Raw genomic sequence first — 23,932 nt, forward strand, 5'->3', positions numbered from 1 at the left:
TTCCCATTAGGCATGTGAATGAGTGTGTGCATGGTTGTTTGTGTGTTGCCCTGCGATGGACTGGCGATTTGTCCAGGATGTACCCCGCCTCTCACCCATAGACAGCTGGAGATAGGCACCAGCTTCCCCGCGACCCACTATGGAAGAAGCGGTATAGATAGCCAGTATAATAATCCTATGTTTAATCATATGTTTAGAAAGCTCTCAGCACTATTAAAATAAATGTGTTTTTAGGATCTTGTCATTTAACTAAGATTTAAGAAAATCAACTTTATACCAGTTTCCTTTTGTATTCACACTTGCCACTTTTGGTCCGCTTTAAACGGACCAGTTTGTTTCCCACCTTTTGTGCAGGGGTGAATACACTCAAGCGAACCCTGGTCCAGCCCAAACAACCGGACCCACTTTTTGAGGTGGTCTTGGTCCGCTTCCAAACAGACTCTGGTGCGGTTCGCTTATAGTCTGAATATAAACCGGCACCGATCCGAACCAACTACAAAAAGCGTACGTCTCTTTGGACATAAAAAGCCACCGTAGCCGGTAGCAAAGGTGTGTGTTGTAAGGTAATCAAACCTGATAAGCTGTGTGTTGCTTAGCAACACTACTGGCTTGTTGAGGGACAAGGCACGTAGAGAACATCGGCGTTCAGCATGCATTCTCCGGCGGGGTTCTAACATTATAAATGGAACGTCTCAAAGTCTGTGTTGAATGAGCTGCTCTTGACTCTCACAATAATATTGAAGCTATAATAACGTCACAAATATGCAGAACAGAGGTGCTGCACGCAGCACGTCTACAGCCGTTTTCCTACATTTCCGGGACTGTGCTTTGTCCCGCCCCCATCATTCCTGTCCAATGGGAACATTGATCCTCACCCGCGTGGCTTTGTTTACAAGTAATAGTTCACTTGCAATAAGTACAATGTGAAAACAAACCGCACCAAATTAAAAAAATAAAGTTCGCTTCTGGTCCGGACCAAACAAGCGGACCAAAGGACTTTCCTGGTGTGAATACACCCTAAGACAGTGGAGCCTCAGGAGTGGAACGCTGTGATAAGAGTGTAACATTTAAAAAAGGTCATTTATGTAGATAAGAAAAGGAGCCAATTTATTTGACCCACTGTAAACATAGTATCTGTGAGATAAAAAATAACTTTTTTGACGGACTGAACAGAAATTAGGATTACGTTTTTTTTCTAATATGATTCAATAAACTTGTGATACATCTAAAAACATAAAGTTGGATGGATCTACTCACGTTGTTGTGTATGTCTTTTTGCTAGGAAGTTTCAAGATGTCAAAATTCCTAGGTGAGGGAGCATCTCAGCTCATATGAATGCCAAATTTACATTGAATTACTCTATCTATTACTTTTCATGCTCTTATTTTTGTTAAAGGCTGTTTTAGGGGCAGTAAAACCCACCCAAATGAATCCACCAATAAAGCTGGTGATGGTTCGATAGAGGGCAAGATGAAGACGTTTGAGGTAACGTAGGTCAACAAGCAGCAGATACACTACATACATCTTTTATCTCCACTCACATCTTGTGTTGGCCCAGATATGTGGGCAGCCTTGCAACGTTTTTCCATGGAAAGCCTGTTCTTGGCATCATGTTTATGATCATTTTCTCTTGGTTGTTTCATTGTGTATTTAGCTTGAGAAATTAACTGCAGGGGAAACCTTTGGGGCAGATGAAGCTTTGATGAAAAAGGTTTTGAAGAAGCTCGAAGAAAAGGACAAACAAAAGCAGAAACACCGCATCGTTTTCTGTCCCATCACGTCTCGTGTTGGCTCAGATGTGGTAGCAGCCTTGGACACTGTGAAAGGTAAGGAAGACGGGCATCATTTCTATGCTGTGTTTGTCATATAAAATACCATATGTGTAGCAGCACAAGGGTATAAAATTGTTTATTTGGTGCTCTGCCCCTTTAAATTCACTTGTCTCACTATGATCATGGTAACTTAAAAAGTGTCAACAACGCCATCTTAGGAATTGCACCGAGGAAATAAGTACAGCACCAGTAAGGCGCTGAGGTTTGTACACCAATGAGAGAGACATGGTTCCACAAAAAGAATGACATTTATTTGAGTAAATTTATTTTTATTTAACATATATTTTTAGTTCCCTTTAAAGACATTTCAGACCAAATCCAACCACACTGGATAAAGGAGGGAAAGTGTGCCAGAACGAGGCCTGCCAGCAGGGGAGGGCGGTCCGGACAGGGTAGACTGGTCCCTAAACTAAAACAAAAAAAAGAGGATAAAACAAATAAATCACCCCAAACACTTGTGGACATGCACTCAACCCAGCACCAACCACTCGCACAGCACAAAGGATCAGTCCCCCTGAAGGCCGTCCACCACCTTCGGCTCCCAGCCTGGACACAAGGAATGGAGGGTCGGGTTTTATAGAAATACCGATGCAAAAAACTACAATTTAGAAAATTAAACAAGATTTACTAAAGAAAATTAGATTGACACTAAATTAGGTAAAGTAACCCAACCTCAGACACATGCACCCATTAAAATCACGGCTCCAGTTAAAGAACCTAAAACTCTTAAGACTGCTAACAGCAAGACATAAGGCCACGCTGGATAAAACCCCAAATAAAACCAAAGAAAAAGGAATCAGCAAAATCCTTAGCCAAAGACACGAAACAAAAACAGAAATTCAACAAAAATGTAGACACAAAACAAAGCAGCAGGGTCTCCACTGAACAGCAGCAACTTCACTCTCTGCAAAAAATTTAATTTAATAAATGTTAGTTTAGCCAGGTGGTGATTGGTAAAGTGTAGAGGAGGGAGAGCTTTTACCTACCAGACCCTCTGAATTACTCCACCTAAACCGGAGAGCGCTTCTGGCCCAGCAGCAACAAGGGGCTCAGCTTGCCAGTGATTTCTAGTTTGCATCAAAATAGTTTAAATACAGAAATTCTGACAATTAGCACAATATATACCCTTTCTGTGTTGCTATGATCACCTGGGGAGGAGAATTTACTACCACACCCAGCAAAAACAGGAGGCGCCACTAAGCAATTGCTCCTGAATTCACCAATAAACTGGATTAGGCAAACAGCCATCTACAGTTTTGTGCAACAAAAGAACCAACAATGGACAACCGCTATAAACAAAAGTGACATAAGGTAGCCCATGTTATCCAGATTGAATTTTCAAGCTCAGATAAAAAGAATTTTTATACTAACTTGTATGTTTTTTTTACTCCCTGAGGTTGGATGTTAGCACTCTAAATACTACAGATAGTGATTTGAGTTTGGGACTCCAACTGGAGTCATATTTAAGTCACCAGAATAAAAGTCTTCAGAATAAACTTATACCTGTGCCTTAAAGACTTGAGACTTGACTTGGACTCCTAGTCTGACACTCGAGTCTCGAGTAACAGTTTTCATCTCATTTAATGAAGAGTAAAAGTAAGCTTTTATTTGAGTTACAGACTGCAGCTGCTGCACATGTTTTATTGTGAAAGGATGAGCTTTATTATTAGCCAGTGTCCTTTATGGATTATAGGATGTTAATAACTCATAACAATCAATGACCACATTATGGTCTCTCCAACTGAATGCTGTATTGAATGGCTTTGAATCATATAGGAAATAAAATAAATGTAACTTACCTCCAATATTCTCTCGCTGCTAAGCTAGATGTAATATTACAAAGACACTGATTGCAGGAAATTTTAAAAAAGCACTTCCTGTTTAGAGAAGTCATTGAGAGATTTGTCACTTATTTATTTACTCACAATACTTTGTCTCGTTCATTATGTTGTAACTTATTTTCTTCTTTCTTTCAACAGAGGATCAAGGCATCATCCTGGTTCTGATGCACCACACCCGAGATTCTGACTACTCAACTGCTGGGATGAGTTGGTCTGAAACAACCACAAATGTTGACTTGGATGTTCATGTTCTGTTCCATGAAACTTTGCCAGGGTTACTGACCTGTTCACAAAACGACAAGGCAGTGGATCAAATAGTAGACTTTTTGAAGCAAAAAACAAAACAGAGAAGATTCACTAAATACTTTCTCAGTAAGTCAAAGCAAAAGGAGAGGGAACCAGACCAAGTAAAAAATTAAGAGTAATCCTCATTTTCCTGAATATTGGTTACCTACGCATCCACTTACTAAATATAAAAAATTTTGAAATTCAAAAAAGTTGTATTCTGTAGGAAATAAAAATGATAGAAGCAATTTAAAAAAAGATTTTATACATAAAACTTAAAGTTATTGAAGTGTAACACCTGTATAGAGTCATGATTTTTCTGATATTTAGTAAACTGCCTTCAGTGTCGTAATAATGTATTTGTCAACTTCCAGTCTGACAAAAGAGCAAAAACAGGATAAAATGTTCAAAGTATTGTATAGTCAAATTCAGTAAATTGAAATATGAACTGATGAGGCTCGTTTCTCAGATTAAAAGTGACTTTTTAAGGATGAGGTGCTGGTGGCGTAGGGGTTAAGCATGCGACCATATATAGAAGCTATAGTCCTTGATACGGTTGTCCCGGGTTCGAGTCCTTGACCTCGCGACCTTTGCTGAATGTCTCCCCTCTTTCCTGTCTGCCTACTGTTGAAAAATAAAAGCCTGTAGTCCCAAAAAAATATCTTTTTTAAAAAAGTAACTTTTGAAAACACCAACTAAGCATGTTATTTTTTCATTCAGCCCCATTTATGTATATATTTTTTTATTGATATTATGTAACATTCTAATCCTAAATGTCATGGTTTCATTGGCTGTAAGGAGAAATTCAACATAATTAACAGAAATAACGGGTGGAAAACACCCATCTGTGTGCCATTAATGTATACAGAGTGTTTCTCTCTGAATTCAAGTACTGAAATACAAAAACTTGTTATTCTAATTTATGTAATATGGCTGTATGCACTTTGTTTTATGGTTGTAAACTGCTTAATGAAACAAATTCGAAAAATCCAGGATAAAAAGTTTTTGTCATTCCATATTTACATGAAACTAAATTACTTTTTCAGGATAAAGGCACTCGGAAATAAATAATCATTAAAACTTGTTTAAGCTCCTCTATCACTTTAGGTTTTAATTCCTCATTGGTAGTCCTTCTCCATTTTAAGGTTCCTCTGGGGTCCATATTGGGACCATTGCTGTTTGTTTTGTACATTTTGCTGCTGGGTTTTATTATTAGGAAGCATAATGTTCTGTTTCATTTTTTAATACCACCTTGGTGCATTGAAAGTTCTTGGTTCTTTAGCTTTTCACAGTTATTCTGTAGTGAGGAACCATACGTCATCATGCATCATCAAGAGATCTGCAGACAACCAGCTAGTTTTTCCTTGATGTCAAGAGATCAAAGTGAAAACAAAGATGTGATCGAGCATTCACTGTGGCTGCCACTTACCACTACCTGTCCACACTGTTTAGACATTAGAATCATTCATATGTCTCTCTTTTCCACTGGCCTCTGGCAGATTTATCTCGAGATACCAAATAGTCCTTAGAAGTCTGAACTCATCTGGCTTTTATTATATTTTCTCTCAAATTGTAAGGTACCTTTTCCAACTGTTGTTTTATAAATGTGCTTTATATAAATAAATGTGACATTGGCATATAACAAGACGTCAATGCCACAACACAACTACTGAAAGTAAATTATTATAAAACTTTACATTTAAATCATAGCACAATATTATTTGCCATAAACATGAGTTCGCTATCATGGCATTTTGACTACTGTTTTTGTTTTCCTTTTAATGTTGTGGTATTTTTGTGATATATTTTGGGCATTTTTATATGTCGGGTTTTAATGACTAATGTTTTTTGTGCATATTTTCTTTATACAGCACTTTGAGCTGCATTTATTTGTATAAAATGTACACTATAAATAAAAACTGACTTACTAACATGTATATTATGCAAAGAGTTTAATAATGTTACCCGCATATTTCTGATGATTCTGCAATAGCAGGGTCTAAATAATGCAGTGCCTCATAATGAAAGACAGCAAAAGATTAAAAGAGTACCAAGTTAAGATAAGGAATACAGATTTTTTCCCCCTCTGATCTTTACCCTTGTAAGGTATAAAAGACCTGTACTGGTCTTCAATATAGAGGAAGGAAAGCATAATTCAGTTTTAAAGCAATTTTATGTTTGATAAAATGTATCACACATTTTAAAACTAAAGATCATACCTTTTTACTTAAAAATGTAAAATAATTCTCAGAGCTAAAAATAATATAAAATCCTAAATTTTGTTTGCTGCAGCAGTAAATTCAAATTTAGTTCGAATACTTTCTTAATCCCAAAGGGAAATAAAATGTTGTAACACATACAGTGGGGAGAACAAGTACATTGCCGATTTTGCAGGTTTTCTCACAAAGCATGTAGAAGTCTTTATTTTTATCATAGGTACTCTTCAACTCTGAGTGACAGATTCTAAAACAAAAATCCAGAAAATGACATTGTGTGGAAGTGGGTCTAGAATGTTTTATGGGGCAGCACAGACAAGAACATGGTGGCACAATCATGTGACTTAACAAGTTAATAATAAAAGAAAATAATTTGTGAATTATATCGTAAATATCAGTATCAATGTTTAGCTTTCCAGTGGTATACTATAGTACAAATATATGGATGAGCAATTGAAATGTTCAAATAATCCCAATTATTTACAAAGGCAGTTACAAGCTTTCATTTCATTCAGTGTCTGTTAACACATTTTAGAAAGATTGAACTCTACTATAAGAATAGCTTGTTGACTCAGAAAATTAAAACTCTTTATTTTAAATACTTCTTGTAGCACCGTTTCTGCGCGAGACAGACATCAGCTCAAAATAGCTCGACACCTGTGTAAAAAAAAAAAAAAGTTTAACCATCCCCAGTTGAAAGTGATAAGAAAATTTTGAACCTAGAAACCCCCAAAACATCTTACTGTGTACTCACAAAGTCATTGAAATAGTCATTCAAAATAGTCATATTATTGGTAATGGAGTTTAAACGAAAATTTAACATGGAAGACTCACCATCACCTCCAGCTTCGTCTAATTACTCCTCCATCCGGCTCTGCTCCACCAATCAGCGTCAAGTCCGCATTTTTCCCGGCCAATCATCCTTCAAGGCTCCGCTTTAAAAGATCTTCATCCATGGAACCCTCCGTTCATCAGGTGAACTTTGACCCTCCTCCACCCCATCTCCACCATCTGGCTTCCATACTCCTTCCAAATCTCCTCAGGCCTCCACCACCAGGATCGGATCCCAGGGGGGAAGACATCTCTAAATCTAACCCTAAGATGTTCATTCATGTCATTCTCAGCATTCGCGTCTTCCACTGGGGTCCAAGCACCAAAGAAATAAACATTCACTAATAAACTTTTCTAATTGCGTCCCTGTCTTCTCTTTGTGAGTCTATCCAGGTTGAAATGTTATTCCATCAAATCATTAACATTTAGACTATTTCACTTCTGTTACATTTACACAGTATGAGACATATCACTGGAAGCTCATTTTTAAAATGTGTTCCGTTGTCTGACCTTATTTTAGCTGGAAAACCGTGTCTAGGGATATAATGATTTATCAAACACTTCACCACAGATTTGCTGTCATCCTTTTTTGTAGGCCATGCCTCTGGCCATCCAGTAAATGCATCCACACACACCAACAGATATCTGAACCCATTTACTCTCTCATTCATGTCTGTATAATCAATGATAACCTCTTTTCTTGCTATTGGGTCTACTGGGAACTTTCCAGGTGCTGGCTTCAAGGTTGGTCTAACATTGAACTGCCTGCACATCTCACATGAATTAATCCAATGCACTGCCATTGGTTTCAAAAAAGGGTGCCACCAGTGTTCAAGATTTTTCAACATTTGTTCCCACATGTCCTACTCCGTGTGCTTCTTCTAGGGATACTTTGGTAAGACCTGGTGGCAAGATGGGACGTCCATCTGGGCTTCTCCAGATACCATTCTGATCCTCTGAGCCCCCTCGGGACTTCCAAACTGATTTTTCCTCAGGAGAGGCCCCTTTTTGTAATTTCATTACTTCTTCCAGGGTGGGTTCTGGTGCCCACCCTGCTTCTGAACACAGCATTATGTGCCTGGGCTGATATCCTGCACACTGTTTAGCTGCCTGGTCAGCTGCCTGGTTCCCTTGTGCTACTCTGGTGTTACTGCTGTTATGTCCTTTGTATTTAATGACGGCTACTTCTTGAGGGAGCAACAAAGCTTCAGCCAACTTTCTCATTTCCTGTTCATGCTTAATGGGTTTCTGTCCTGCAGTTCTGAATCCTGTCCTCAGCCACTGTTTGAGTTCCACATGTACCGCTCCTGTAGCGTATGCGGAATCTGTGTAAATATTAACCTTCTGTCCTGCTCCTAGTTCCAGAGCAGCTATCACTGCCAAAACTTCTGCTCTCTGCGCTGATTGTGTGTCTGTCAGTTCCTCTGCCTGTATTGTGACAAAATCTGTCCCTGTGTCTTCCACAACCGTGTATGGTGCCTTAAGTCCTTCTGTGTCATGTCTGAAGCAGCACCCGTCTGTGTACAGGTTTCGGGCATCTGTTAGGGATGTACTTTGTAAATCTGGTCTAATTTTTTCATTGAACTGCACTTTTTCTGCGCAGACATGTGGTGTACCGGTAATTATTCTATCTGCCATGTTTATTCCTTCACGTGTGTATGTGATGTTTGGGGCCTCCAGCAACTTACTCAGCCTCTGTTGTTTCAATGGTGAGAGTGTGATAGCCTGAGAGTTCACAAAGGCCACTACACCATGTGATGTCAATATATTACGAGGATGTCCCATCACTACATGAGCTGTTTTTTGGATTATTTTAGCCATCCCTGTTTTGTGTCGGGTGCATTCATGATGTCTTTGTTCCATATTGTCCAGCATTATTATGTACATGAGGACTGTCCTAATTCCCCCTTTTTTCTGGAACAGCACACCATTTGCTGTGTGTTCTGTTTTTTCCCTGCCATGGTGTCTCTCTAACTGAACATGCTCCAGTGTGCCCACATCCGTGGAGTGGTTGAATATGCGATAAGTGTTACCTGAGGGCGAGTAAAAAAGGTCAGGGGTTGCCAAAGGCTGCCAATCCTGTAGGTTCAGGGAGCGTTTTAACACACCTCCAAGTTCACGTGCTTCATGACCTGGGTGCAGAGCCAAAGAGACATGAGGCACGCCATCAGACCACATCCTAAACCACACTTCCTGCTCTTCAGTCAAGTGAACCTCAGCCACCACTCCTTCTGGTGCTACATAAATGTCTGTGGTAGCAATGTCCCAGTGCGTACCCTCTAACTTGTCAGCAAAGCTTTCCTGGTAACATTCACAATTATTTCTATCATAAAACAAGGTGACATGCGGGGGGTCAGGAGGAGGTACATAGGGCGCCAGAGTGGAGACCCAGAATTTCCACCGATGGAAAGCCGAGAGAATGCCTCTGTGCGCGGTGGTTTCAGGTTGCAGCAAAACCCAGTATATATCAGCCATTGAGTCCTGCAGTGGCTGGAGGAGGTATTGTCCATGTGAAAAATAAGTGTTATTGCCACAAAATAACTGGATGCCATTAGGCAGGTGAACCTGCAGTCCATCAGTCCCGCATAAAATGGTTGCTCCCAGTTTTATTAACATGTCTCTACCCAGTAAATTCACTGGTGTGTCTGTGGATACTAGATAACTGTGATTCAGTGTCTGTCCACCAATTTCAGTCTTTAAAGGCTTGGTATATGGCAGGACCTGTTTTGCCCCCGAGAACCACATGACAGTTGTAGTCCTAGTGGAGAATGTGTTTGGAGGAGCCTGTTTGATGGTTGAACATGTGGCCCCAGTGTCCACCAGAAAAGGAAGGCTATTTCCGGACACAGTCACAGACAGCAGGGGGTCCGCAGTCCCGCTGTCTTCTGGGGTCGGTGGGGACCTTCAGTGGTGCTCAGGCCAGAAACTAGGCTCGTCCCAGGCCGGTAATTGGAGTTGTGGTCCGTGTGCACCGCGTGCTAGGCCACCTCTGCCTCTGTATGGACGGGCCGGAGGAGCCATGGCAGGACCATAACACCCATACCCTCCGGGTGGGCCATTCTTATGGGGGCAATCTCGGGCCCAGTGTCCAGGTTCATTGCAGTAATAACACACATCAGCACTACCCAGTCTCCTCTGTGGTCTCTGGAATCCCCTTGCTCTAGGCCCTGCCTGTCCCCCAAAACGACCAGCATGTCCCTGATATGGGACCGGGGCCTGATGCCACTGTCCTGCTGTTTCTCGATTTCCAGGAAATGGAGGAGCCTGAGGTGGCTGAGACACTGCACCTTCATACATAATTTTAGATGTTTTACCCTCCTTTTTCTTTTCCCCGACCTTCTGTTTAGCTTCTGCTAATTGCATTTTCAGGAGCTGAGTTTGTAACGTTTTTAATTCACTTTCCTCATTTTGTTTTGTCTCTTTGAGTTTAGATAAATGATGCATCAGATGGCGATCCCATACTCCAGTCTCTGATCCAGGGAGGTTGGGATTGTCCTCCATATTAGTTTTAACCTGCAACGGTAACCCTCTTAAAACAGCATCCCGGAACCAGTCCCTTTGGGCACCAGCTCTGTCTGGATTAGTTTCTGTCTGTGTTTGCCACATGGATTTGCACTGATCTAAATATTCTCTAGTATTTGTGTTTACGTTCCACTCAAATTTTGGAATGGTACGTCCTCTGGTTACTGGATACATTTGTCAAAGAGCTATGCCTATGAGAGTGGAATAAAAAGTAAATGGGTCTCCATCTGGTGCTGTTGTTGTACCTGCAACAAGCTCTATGTCCCTACAGCTGTGTGGCTTCATGCATCGTCCAGCAATGGCCCTATAATCACCTAGAGCTAACGTGGTGCCTGCTGTTTGTAACCATATAGATGCACCTTCTGTGATTGGGGGCAATTTGTCACACAAAGTAGTGAGATCTCCCAGTGTGAATGGCTTGTATCTGTTTTCTCCAAATTGTTGTTGGAACAGTGGACCCATATAAGAAGGTTTGGACTGGGTTCGGGGTCTCATGTTATAGCCATGTCCAGCAGGGGGAGGAGTAGCCTCAGGTACTAGTGGCATTGGGGTTGAGGGAGATGCCATAACTTCCTCATTTTCAATTGGTAACTGATTCTGTACTGTAATAGGTGGTGCCTGCATAGCAGCGTCATAATAAGTTACTGCAGTCAGTGGTGCTCCTTTTATCCATTTCCCTGACACTGACATATTAACTGAGCCCTCAGTTACATCTGGTTTCAGAGGTGTGACCAATTCCATATCGCTAGGTGAATGGAAAATATACGGGGTGGAACACTTTATTGGGCCAGAAGCTGGCTGCAATTTGTCCCGTAATACCCGGTCAGCAAATGGGTCAGTTAGTGGGGCCTGTGAAATGAATGAACCTCGAGAGGACAGTTCAGACTCAGCAGTGGAATGTGAGCTGAGAGAGGCGGGGCCCGAGCAGGAGGGGGCAGGTGGTGATGGGCCAGGAGGAGGCTGGGCAGTTACTGGCGGGAGATCACACACGCTCACGTGTCTCCCAGTAACTTGCAACGTGGGGTATAAGCCAGTAAGGGGAGAAGTGGTGCGAAGTGTATAAGGAGGAGGCATTTCAACTATACTGCTATCTTTAATCTGTTTACTTTTCCTGTCAGTCATCGCATGATCACTACTCTGCCACAGCAAACCCATTTGTGACCAAACTTTTTCATCTTTTTCTGCTTTGTCTCTAAGCTCCTTCCATTTTCCTCTACTCAACCACCTGCTGTCTCTACACTGTTTGTCAGCCAAGTCTTTCTCCTGTTTTGCATTTTCACCTTCAACCAAAACCACTTGCCAATATTTTCTCTATCTGTCTTGCTTTTTCCATCTTTTGACAATTCTTCATTTATTTTAGAATCCATCCGTTTAACCAACTTCTGTCCTTCTCTGTATTCAAGTTAATAGCAGCTTTCATTACTAGTAGCTGGTTCTCTATGTTCTTCCATGGATCATTCTGTTTTTCTCCAGTATTATCAAATTCACCTTCCATTCTTATGACAACTACTATTCTTTTTTCTAAAAGATATATTTTTAATGCGTAATCTCAGTCACTCACTCATTCAGTTCTGACCGACCGGGACCTATGGCACGCTATGTCCCGAGTTCCCGGTCCAATTGAAGGTTCTCTAATCGACCCTCAAGAGACCAGAACACATTCAACCCCCAGGAGCCGGTTTTCAGTGGCCCGTCCAAACACTTATCCAGTTCCCCAGGCCTTTCACACCGTTTTTTGTTTTTTTACCCGCAAATGGGAGCCGCTCGCTGCTTGGCGTTCCTCCCCACACACACACACAACCACTTTCATTCACTCGTGTTTTCCTAATTAGTCTGTTGTTGCCGGGGTGTGTGTGTCGGCTCACAGCTCATGAACTTAAACTATAAATCTTGTCTGATTTTTGCTGCTGTGTTTGTGTCCAGCTCATTCACTTTTTAACTCTAACAAGTCTGATGTTGGTTTATTTATACCCAACTCACAGCTCATTCTATATCTTACGGTGTTATCTCCACCGTTTATATTGTTCCTTCTGTGTTTATGCAGACGTCTGTAATCTGAGTTTTCACAGAGAAATATTTCCGTTACTCATCAAAAGCAGCAATCAGCAGTCTGTCTTTCGTTATCACCGTTCGGTTTCTGGACAGAAAGCTGCATTCAGTCACCTGCTATGAGAGCCGCTCTGCACAGCGCTGCTCTCCAGTCACACACAAGTTTTCACTCACTCTGCCTAATAATGTCTGTAACACAGATTATTTCCTCTGTGCACAGCTCATGAGTTTTTTTTTACCAAAAAGCCTGGTCTTGCTGAATTCCTGTATTCAGCTCACAGTTCATTCATTTTTATCACAAACCTGTTCTTGTTGGATTATTTCTCCAACTCACAGTTTATCACTTCACAGGACTTATTCTCAGACTACGTGCTTGTGCTTTTATTACGTCTGTAATCCGGTTTTACTGAGGCAGAACTCACGTAAAACACGGCATTCACACCCAAATGTTTATGCCTGGTCTCAGTGTATTAACTTTTATGTAGAATCTGAGGTTTCTCGCTTTCCTCGGGCCTCTAACCCAGCTTAACAACAGTAGTCCTCCGTCGAGGACTACTCTGAACCGCCACCTTCAAGAAACTACTATATTTTCCACACAATACCACCACTAAGTCTTGTAATTCTCTTAAAACAACATCCTATTCACCAGTTTAAATCCTAGTCTACATTTATAACACTCTTTTTCTTACGTTTTGTCAGACTCAGACTTACTTAGACATCAGACACAATATTAATTTAGCCTATCGAAAATCCAAAAGCAGAGTTTGATAAAACAGGTTCTGCTTACCTTTTCTGTAGTTTTTGGCTAGCCTGTGTCTGATGTCTGTTGGTCCTTGTCAGTGATCCCAATTTTTTCACCTGTTCTTCCAAATCCCGGACGAGCCTCCAAGTGTCGAAGCCGTCTCTGCTTCCCCGGGTCCGTTGATTTGGGTACAGGTTTCAAAAGAGTGAAATAAACACAAGTACAATCAGCTTATGTTCGCCTCTGCGCAGAGTGAGAAATAGGCCCCAGCCAAGCACCTGCGAGCCCAACTCTGCTCTTTCTCTGCTTTCCAGCTCGTTTTATTCAGTCTCAAGGGTGTGTTCAACATATACATATATCATGTCACTCAGTTATATAGCATAACAGTTCCTTAGGTCCAAATAAGGAGTGCTTCTGGTTATTTTCTTCCAGTGAGCTCATCTTCCCCTGTCTTCTTCACCCCCATCCGGTAATCCCTTGTCCTTCACCAATTTATGACCTTGCACTTTCTATGCTTCCCTCCCCTCTGCTTGACTCCCCTCTCCTCTATCTGCACATTCCAGTTACACACATAGGTAGTTTATATCCTACAAACCCCATGTAAAATAACTAAATAACTCCGCCCCAGATAGATTCTGATTTTGTGACATAGACATATACCAAGCTGTGCCGTTTAAACAAATAGGAAAATAAAACTGCAGTAATCACTTTTCAACCCAGAGAGGGCAGCACTCAGACGTTTTAGGACAAATATTGCAGAATTAAACAAGTTTCTTGCCCATGCGGCACAGAAGATTATAATTATTTTAAAATAAAGTGTTTATTACTTAAACCCCTTTATTCCCTTGGATAATAGAAAATAACCTCGATGGAAGGAATTCCCTTGCCCACATTTTGACCCTGAATTCTGCTCAGACGCTTTATTATTATTCAGCTCTGTCTGTTATATTTAAAATCCTGTCCAGACTTAATTAAGCTATGTGCAACCTTTCACAGTGCAAATAAATACAAAATAAATAAACCCTACCAGTGCAGTGCAGTACCTAGAAACAGAAAGACAGAAAACTGGGACATTTAAGAAATAATGTTTTATTTATTTAATGTTATACTTTAAGATTTTGTTTTAATAAGGTTGTAGTTTGCATGTGGTTGACGCAATTGAAATGCAAAGAAACCTAATTTCCAATATTTTACTAGGAGTTTATTTTCTTTTTATGTGTTTAGAAACTTGAGAACAATTCCAATACAAACTATTTCTGACAATATATAACAGTGAACTTTTTCTGAATGGAGTAAATTGACCAGCAACCAGTCCTAGCCTTGCCTACTTTGTTTCAGTAAGGCTGACTGGGCTTATCACGAGTTGGGTAAAATTAACTGGCACAGGCAGCAGCAGCAACTGCACACACACACACACACCCTACTCTGAAGCTTATCATAGTGAGCCAGCTGAGCCGCTTGTATTGATGCTGCAGGACCTCCATCACTGTCTGCAAGCAGAGGGAGATACTGAGCAAAACCGGAGAAACCATCTTTAAACCACTTATTCATATTGTAAATAGTTGTTTGGTCTTCCTTATTCTTTCATTTTGCTTGGTAGTTTAAGTTGGATTATTCTGGTAAAGTAAAGAGTTTGTTGACTGAAATATGTTTGAATTGGAGTTGATTTATTTTTGTTAATAAATTCTTGAATTTTAAGAAATTATATGAATTTATTCCATGTGTGTGCAGAGTTTTGCTGTTCAGTAATGCCAGAGCTTGAACCAGCCTTTTTTCTATTGTCCTAATACCACAGGACAACACTTAACTGGCCGAATTATTATTTAATAAAATGTTAAAATATTAAATTATGTAATTATTATAATAATAACAACAATGATCAGAATAGGTGGCCCGACCCCAATTGTGAGCTGTGGGAGAACGTTCAGTAAGGCTTCAACAGAACAACAGATATTTAGATTATTTTTTGGCCTTTTCCCCAAAGCTTGTGTCATCTTCCAGGATAAGTAGATTTACAAACTGCCATAGTGAGCCAAAAACACAGAGCCAGAGAAGAGGAGAGCTTGAACTGGCCCTCACACTAGTAGAGCCGCTGCTCCTCCACATCGAGAGGAGCCAGTTGAGGTGGCTCGGGCATCTATACTGGATGCCTCCTGGATGCCTTCCTTGGGAGGTGTTCCAGGCACGTCCCACCAGGAGGAGGCCCAGTGGACGGCCCAGGACACACTGGAGGGACTATGTCTCTCGGCTGGTCTGGGAACATCTTGGGCTCCCCCCGGAGGAGCTGGAGGAGGTGTCTGGGGAGAGGGATGTCTGGGTATCTCTAGCGAGTCAGCAGCCCCCGCGACCCGGTCCTGGATGAAGCAGAAGACGACGAGTATGAGTACAAAAATAATGTTTTACAGAACTATTTCAATTTAGCTAAATGGGAAGGTTTTTGAGCGTGATTGGCCTTTCCGCCACAGTTTAACAGTTACACTTATGTCCAGAGTGGGTTTTGTATGGAAATGTCATGTTTGTTATCTTCACAGTAGAATGTCAAGATATATACACTACTCACAAAAAGTTAGGGATATTTGGATTTAGGGTGAATTTTATGAAAATGTAAACAGTCATATGTCATGAATGTAGAGCATGTCTGTAGAAGCATGCAATTTTCATCTCAAACAATATATTAAAACAGATCTCAACAATAGTAGGTATATCACAACAAAAAATTTCAATGTCTCAATAATACATGGTTAATTAATCAACATTAAGAATCAGCTACCCAAAAATGGTTATTAGTTTTATATTCCAACAAATAATATTAACTTAAATATTATTTAACTAAAATAAGGATAGCACATTAAACAACATTAAAAATCTATGATCCTAAAAGGTTGATTTCTTATTCAGCCAATAATTCCTTAAAATATTATTTTATTAAAATAATGTTTTATCTGCTTTTCTGATTTTGTATTGTGACAGGTTGTTTGGAGACATAGCAATAATTGTTCTTTTTAATTATAAAACTAAGCTGACCTAATTTTTCAATTTCTCAAGATAAACCTTGGTTCTTAAACATAAATGTCCACATTGAACTTTCATATCAATGCATCATTTTTACAGATTGTCTTGTTCCTTTATTTATAAAGAGTTCATTAGTTTTCCTAATTCCTTCAGTTGCTTGGTAGTTTTAGTTGAATTGTTTCTAGCGTAGGTAAAGAGTTATTCACTGGAATATGTTTAACTTGGAATTCTATGGTTTCTGTTAATAAATTCTAGTATTTTGAAGACAAGTTGTTGTGAATATTTTCCATATGTGTGCAGTTTGCTGTCCAACAACGGCAGTGCTCAAATCACTTTTCCATCTGTTGTTCTAATACCACCGCCATATTAAGCTGGTACTTCTAGGACACTACTTGACACACAGACATTCAGAAAAATGCAGTGAATGAACAAAAGAGAAATCTAAATCAAATCAATATTTGGTGTGACCACCCTTTGCCTTCAAAACAGCATCAATTATTTTAGGTACATTTGCACACAGTTTTTGAAGGAACTCGGCTGGTACGTTGTTTCAAACATCTTGGAGAACTAACCATAGATCCTCTGTGGTTGTAGGCTTTTTCACATCCTTCTGTCTCTCTCCTCATGTAATCCCAGACACACTCCATGATGTTGAGATCAGGGCTTTGTGGGGGCCAAACCATTACTTCCAGTAAGTCTTGTTCTTCTCTACGCTGAAGATAGTTCCTAATAACTTTGGCTGTATGTTTGGGTTCACTGACTCTATGTAAATTGATAAAAACATCAGTCATTTATATTTCTGAAAGCATTCTTTGTTTACAGCATTTTTCACACCTGCCTAAACTTTGCACACTACTGTATATTAAAGGAAAATGGTCTATCACCCTTGTTCCTTGATAGTTAAAGACACTGTAGTTAATGGGATAATTACGTTTAGAATATTGCAGGTTAAATGGTTATGAATGTTCTGTTCAGCAAACAATAAGAGAATGTAAATAACCATTAAAAAATTTGCTCATTTGCTGAGTGTCCCAGAGAATCATTACAGTTTACAACTACTTCAGTACCACAGTAATAAAGGGACAGTGGCCATCTGAAGATGCTCTACAAACAAGCTGGGCCAGGAATATCTGCATGTTTGGGAAAATAAAATGAGAAGAAATATACATTTAAATATAAATAGTGTCATTTACTTTTCTTTAGGTCCTGTTTTGTTTGAGATGAACTACATGGTGGAGTTTTTAAAGTTTTTAACAATCTGATCCCCACAAGTGGTTGACTCATGAGTGTCACTGCCTGGAAAGGAGACCAAGACGGTGAAAACCAGTACCAATAAATAGAGCTAGACTTAGAGGAGACTGGTAACAGACTGGAGATTTGCAGTAATATGGGCGCTCCTTGGGTCTGTCATAATGAGCTGAAAAGCAAAGTTCTCCATTTACCGGTTCATTTGTGTGAAGACCTTCACCTACGGTTATAACCAAAAGAATGAAATCCTGGATACAAGTGGCTGAAATGAGCTTCCTCTGGGGGGTGGCTGAGCTCATCCCAAAAGACAGTGTGAAGAACTCCATCATCAGGGGGGAGCACAGAGTACGGCTGCTGCTCCTCTGCCTCAGAGTCAGTTATGGTTACCTGGACATTTAATCAGAACACCTATTGGGCGTTTTTCTTAGTTCTATCAGTAGGACCCCGGGGAGGACAGTGAACTTACTAGAAGAACATATATTTTTTCTGGTCTGGCAACATCTAAGGATTACCCATTGCTGGACAGAGGAAAGTCTGAATTTGATGATGATAAAAGTTAACTCGTTTAATGTTCTAAATAAAGAGAAGGTCCAGTTTGATCCTTTACCGTGATGAGGTGAAGCATTACTCCTGTTATTACAGGAAGGCATCTCTCCCTGGTGAAATTGGACTCTCACCTTTTTTATTCCCTCTGGCCAGTCAAATACCAGTATATATGAAGCTATATTAGGATAATAGATACAAACTCTATATTTTGGGCAAGAGTTTGCCCTTTTAGGATTCTTAAAAAATGTCATAACAAAACACGTTCCAATGTGAAAGACAATCTAGTTATGGGTTTCTGCTGGGTCACCTAAAATATTCCTCGAAAGCTGACTTCCAACTCTGTTGGGAAAAATTGAGGCAAATATCAGGAGACCAACCTATAACATAATGCTAGCTCAGCATGAACAGAGCTACTAACATGAGCAACCCAGAACACACCCCATCCCCAGAGGACTGGGGGGTGGAGATAAATCCCGTCTCACAGGTTGAAACCTTTGAAGATGAGACACACCTGCAACAACCTCAAAGAACTTTCCGCTCAGAGCTGGAAAATGTAGTAGCTGCTCTACATTGATTTCCTTCCCAAGCTCGTGGTTTTCCCCACACATCCACAGTGTCCAGAACAGGTATGAATACAGATTTTGTTCAATGGTGCGGTGTCCCACCCTACTGTAATAGATGGCCATGAACAATACCTGGCGGTGGACTCGCTAGAAGTAAATAGTTCAAGGTTTAGGGGCGAGCAGCCTTCACATTTGACTCGCAATACCCTCCTCTACGATCCCTTACCTTCGCCAAGGCGACAGGAGAGCCGTCTCTGGCACTCCAGGAGCTTCCATGTTTTCATGGAGAGCCTGCCCTCTACAGTCCGACACAATCATTCAACCCTCTGTGAAGCTTTAAGGGAAGAATATTCTGTGTACACGGACCAGGCCTCCACAACACTTTGTGCTTTTGCCATCCAGCTAAAGAAAAGCGAAGCACCCAGAAAGTATTATCGGTGCCTAAGAGCCGCTTACTTCCAAGGACGTAATGCTTCCGGCATAGAGGAGGACCATGCTTTTAAATCATTATTCATCCACAACCTTCATGAAAGCGTACGATATGACTTTACTATGTACTGTAGAACAAAACCCCTCACCATGCAAGAGATCCTTAAATATGCTCGGATGCCGTGGGAAACACGTGCATGCCTTAATGGATCAGAAGGTGTGGCCACAGTTTTAAAGGTGCACACAAAAGAAGACAGTGTTGGGGCCCACAGCCATGAATACAACATGAAAGATACAAACTTTTCTGGAACTTTCTAAATAAATTGCATTTAACCTACTTCCAGCACAGCCAAGGGGGGGTAACAGCGGACTTCCCATGATGCCACTGGTCTTATAAAACCCCCATCTTTCCAATGGTCCGATCTCTTCCACGACGGTGACGACCGGGACAGGAGAGATACAGTGCGCTAATGTCTCTTCAACTGGATCCGAGAGTGTCATACGATCATCGATCATATGCACTAAGATAAGTACAAATGAATCACTGTTTGGGTATCCGGTAGATTCATTCATAACGGGATAATTAAGGTGCAAGCCTGGCTTGACTTTTCTCTCTGAGGCCTACAGAACCAAGCTGTGTTATAGAGAGTTCTCGACAGAGACGCTGTCTCTACAAAGCCGAGTGGAGCGGTTTTCCCAGTCTGAAGGAAGGACAACGGCACCGCCTCACCGTGGTTACAGTAACTGTGCAGTTTTGGTCGGCCAGACAGAGCAAGCCCCCCCACAGAGCTTCTCTGCTCATGCTCAATCCTCTGTATACCGGGATGGATTCTTTACAGTTGCAAGAACAAACACAGCATTTAAACCCACAAGAAAGAGACTCGTGTGGTTTTGATCATCTCTACAGCAGTCTCCAAATTCCACTGGACTTACAAGCCATGTTGATGACTAGCATTCTTCTGTTGTGCAATAAAAGGCTTAAGGTATTTAATATTTAATTAAATAACCTTTGGTCTGTCAAGTATTGTCCTGCGAATATCAGCCCAACATGGCGATAGTAATAGAACAATAGATGAAAGAGTGATTCGAACACTGGCATTTCTAAAACAGCAAACTCTTGTTAGGAATAACCTTTATTAATATCACTCATAGCTGGTTTTCCCATTTATACCATAGTGATGTGATATAAAGTATAAGTTCTAATGCTTCCCTTTTGTTAGAATAGGATAAGAATGCTCATAGACATACAGTACAAGGATAATTGGCCCAATGGTTGTCATGAATGACCTGAGGATGGGGCACTGGGTTTGATAGTGGACCAGCTGGTATAACTGGTTTGATTAGGATGCCTCAGCACCATAGATTAAGGATGGACACCCGCTACTACACAACCTACCAGATAGACACCACAATGGTGACACATAGTCTACTGATAATCACTGAGGGAGGGAGCATCCATTGCATTGGAGTACCAGATATAAAACTATATGTGACCTTCTTTTGGGGCTCTTTGTCATCCTTACACAGACTGCAACAGTCCGAGACGGGACCCTCAGCGCTGATCTCTGTAATCAGCGTTAAATTAGATTAAAAGAGCTCAAAGTTAGAAACTGTTTGAGAGTTGTTCATTTAAGAGTCTTTAGATATAGTGTGTGATTGCTTCTGGGGACCAAGGACCGGAGGAACTCCGAGGCGTCTGACCGCCAACAGGGTGCAGTAGCTCGGACACTCTGCACACATATGGAATAAATTCACAACTTATCTTCAAAATAAAATAATTTATTAACAGAAATCCCAAGTTAAACATATTCCAGTCAATAACACTTTAACTAGGCTACAAACAATTCAACTACAAGACTACCAAACAAATCTGAAAGAATAAAGAAATGAACCATATACAAATGAAAAGGGAACAAATACAATGGCTAAAACCATAATCAATAAAATGATGCAATTTATGTTCATTAGAAATTAACAATGGTTGTATCTGTTCAAACAGCCAATTCAAAATGCAAATCGGAAGAGTAGATAAAACATTTTAATAAAATAATATTTTAAAGAATGATTTGCTGGATTACAAATCAATAACACTTTTGGAGAATTGATCTTAATGTTTACTAGCCATCACAGAGGGTAAAGACCTACCAAAAATGGTGGAGAGGAACGTGTATGTCACAAGATAGCGACGACTTGGATTTGACCGTCCTGACGCTAACATAAGCAGTTATAGCCAACACAGGAAAGTAACTTTTTTAGCAACCTTTTTGGTTCTTTGGTGCTTGAAATACTATTAATACCAATATTAGAGGTATATATGAGCCCAGGTGGCGGGTTATGGCCGATCTGTGTTTAAAACATTATTTGAAATAAAGTCTTAACTTCAAAACCTAGCAAATAAACGTTAAGGCTTAGAGGCCTGTTTGTACTTAATTGAATTAGCGTTTAGCCCCACAAACAATGCAAAACACCATGAAATAAACACTAAAAAGGTTGTTTTGTCCTAAATTAATTTCCTCTGCCCAGACACCACCTCTTACGTGAACCGTTCTGATGCACAGAAGTGAACAAGGTCCAAAGGGTGTTGGGTTGTGTGGAGAAGATGACCCGATCCAGCTGTGTGGCGAACAAACCAGCTGTGGTGGCTGCTCTTAGCAGTAGCTAGGAGGGGGATAGCTTCTGCTCCGACTATACGATTCACGCTCACATAGCGAGTGGCATCATGACATAACGGGGATTCCAGCTGTGACTCCTCATTCCTGGGTCAATTGGCTAGTGCGGTTCTCCCTGTTTTTTTTTTTTTTTTTTGGCCATTCTGTAGTTCTGTGTACAGATCAAATCCTTGTTTCATCCCATTGCTGAAACGCAACACTTCTAACTGGTGGGGTAGTGGGTCTGCTGCATAAAGTGCTGGTCCTGGACCTGTGGCGTAGACCTTGGAGTTGTAAAGCTCATGATCAAACCAAATCTATGGAACAGAGAGAGTTGGTCTTTTTTTGCTGCTCTACTGGCACAAGGGGAGGAATGCAGCTGAATTATTTTAATGTGCAAACATCATGTCAGAGTTGTCTTCAGTGCTTCAGGTGAGAACCTGGCAGGCAATGATCTGAGGACGACAGTGGGACATGCTTCATTTGAAGACTCAAAAAGAGAAAATGACCAGTCTGAGGCGAAGAAAAGGCAGCAGCATGTGGATGCACTTTTCTGATAACAGAAATAGTATAGTGCAACATTTGCTGGAAAAATAGTCCACCCATTCAAGTCTGGGTCAATACAAAATGTAAAAATAAAAGAATAAAACGACCAGACATTAAAAGATAGTCTAGACATGTCACATGAACCAATCAGTATTTTTAGAATAATTCAAACTGAGCTATTCTCTTTGGGTTTGATCCAAAATGTACACCCACCCACCCCAGTGATTATTTACCTAATAAAATGATTTACCCAAGATTTCAATAAGTAAATTTTTTGAATGGGTCTTTGAAAGGAATATATCCATAAGATGCGGCTGCCTTCAAATAGCCACAATTTCCATCTCTAGTTACCATGGAGACCCAATGGAAGCTGGTGGACACAGAATACTTGACCAAAAACTCCCTGATTTCTCAGCCAGGTCTCCTGCTGCAATGAAATCTAATTGCTATACAGGTCCTCCTCAAAATATTAGCATATTGTGATAAAGTTCATTATTTTCCATAATGTCATGATGAAAATTTAACATTCATATATTTTAGATTCATTGCACACTAACTGAAATATTTCAGGTCTTTTATTGTCTTAATACGGATGATTATGGCATACAGCTCATGAAAACCCAAAATTCCTATCTCACAAAATTAGCATATCATTAAAAGGGTCTCTAAACGAGCTATGAACCTAATCATCTGAATCAACAAGTTAACTCTAAACACCTGCAAAAGATTCCTGAGGCCTTTAAAACTCCCAGCCTGGTTCATCACTCAAAACCCCAATCATGGGTAAGACTGCCGACCTGACTGCTGTCCAGAAGGCCACTATTGACACCCTCAAGCAAGAGGGTAAGACACAGAAAGAAATTTCTGAACGAATAGGCTGTTCCCAGAGTGCTGTATCAAGGCACCTCAGTGGGAAGTCTGTGGGAAAGAAAAAGTGTGGCAGAAAACGCTGCACAACGAGAAGAGGTGACCGGACCCTGAGGAAGATTGTGGAGAAGGGCCGATTCCAGACCTTGGGGGACCTGCGGAAGCAGTGGACTGAGTCTGGAGTAGAAACATCCAGAGCCACCGTGCACAGGCGTGTGCAGGAAATGGGCTACAGGTGCCGCATTCCCCAGACCTGGGCTACAGAGAAGCAGCATTGGACTGTTGCTCAGTGGTCCAAAGTACTTTTTTCGGATGAAAGCAAATTCTGCATGTCATTCGGAAATCAAGGTGCCAGAGTCTGGAGGAAGACTGGGGAGAAGGAAATGCCAAAAAACCAGAAGTCGAGTGTCAAGTACCCACAGTCAGTGATGGTCTGGGGTGCCGTGTCAGCTGCTGGTGTTGGTCCACTGTGTTTTATCAAGGGCAGGGTCAATGCAGCTAGCTATCAGGAGATTTTGGAGCACTTCATGCTTCCATCTGCTGAAAAGCTTTATGGAGATGAAGATTTCATTTTTCAGCACGACCTGGCACCTGCTCACAGTGCCAAAACCACTGGTAAATGGTTTACTGGCCATGGTATCACTGTGCTCAATTGGCCTGCCAACTCTCCTGACCTGAACCCCATAGAGAATCTGTGGGATATTGTGAAGAGAACGTTGAGAGACTCAAGACCCAACACTCTGGATGAGCTAAAG

The sequence above is a fragment of the Girardinichthys multiradiatus genome, chromosome 7, assembly GCF_021462225.1.
Source record: "Girardinichthys multiradiatus isolate DD_20200921_A chromosome 7, DD_fGirMul_XY1, whole genome shotgun sequence".
Classification (NCBI taxonomy): domain Eukaryota; kingdom Metazoa; phylum Chordata; class Actinopteri; order Cyprinodontiformes; family Goodeidae; genus Girardinichthys; species Girardinichthys multiradiatus.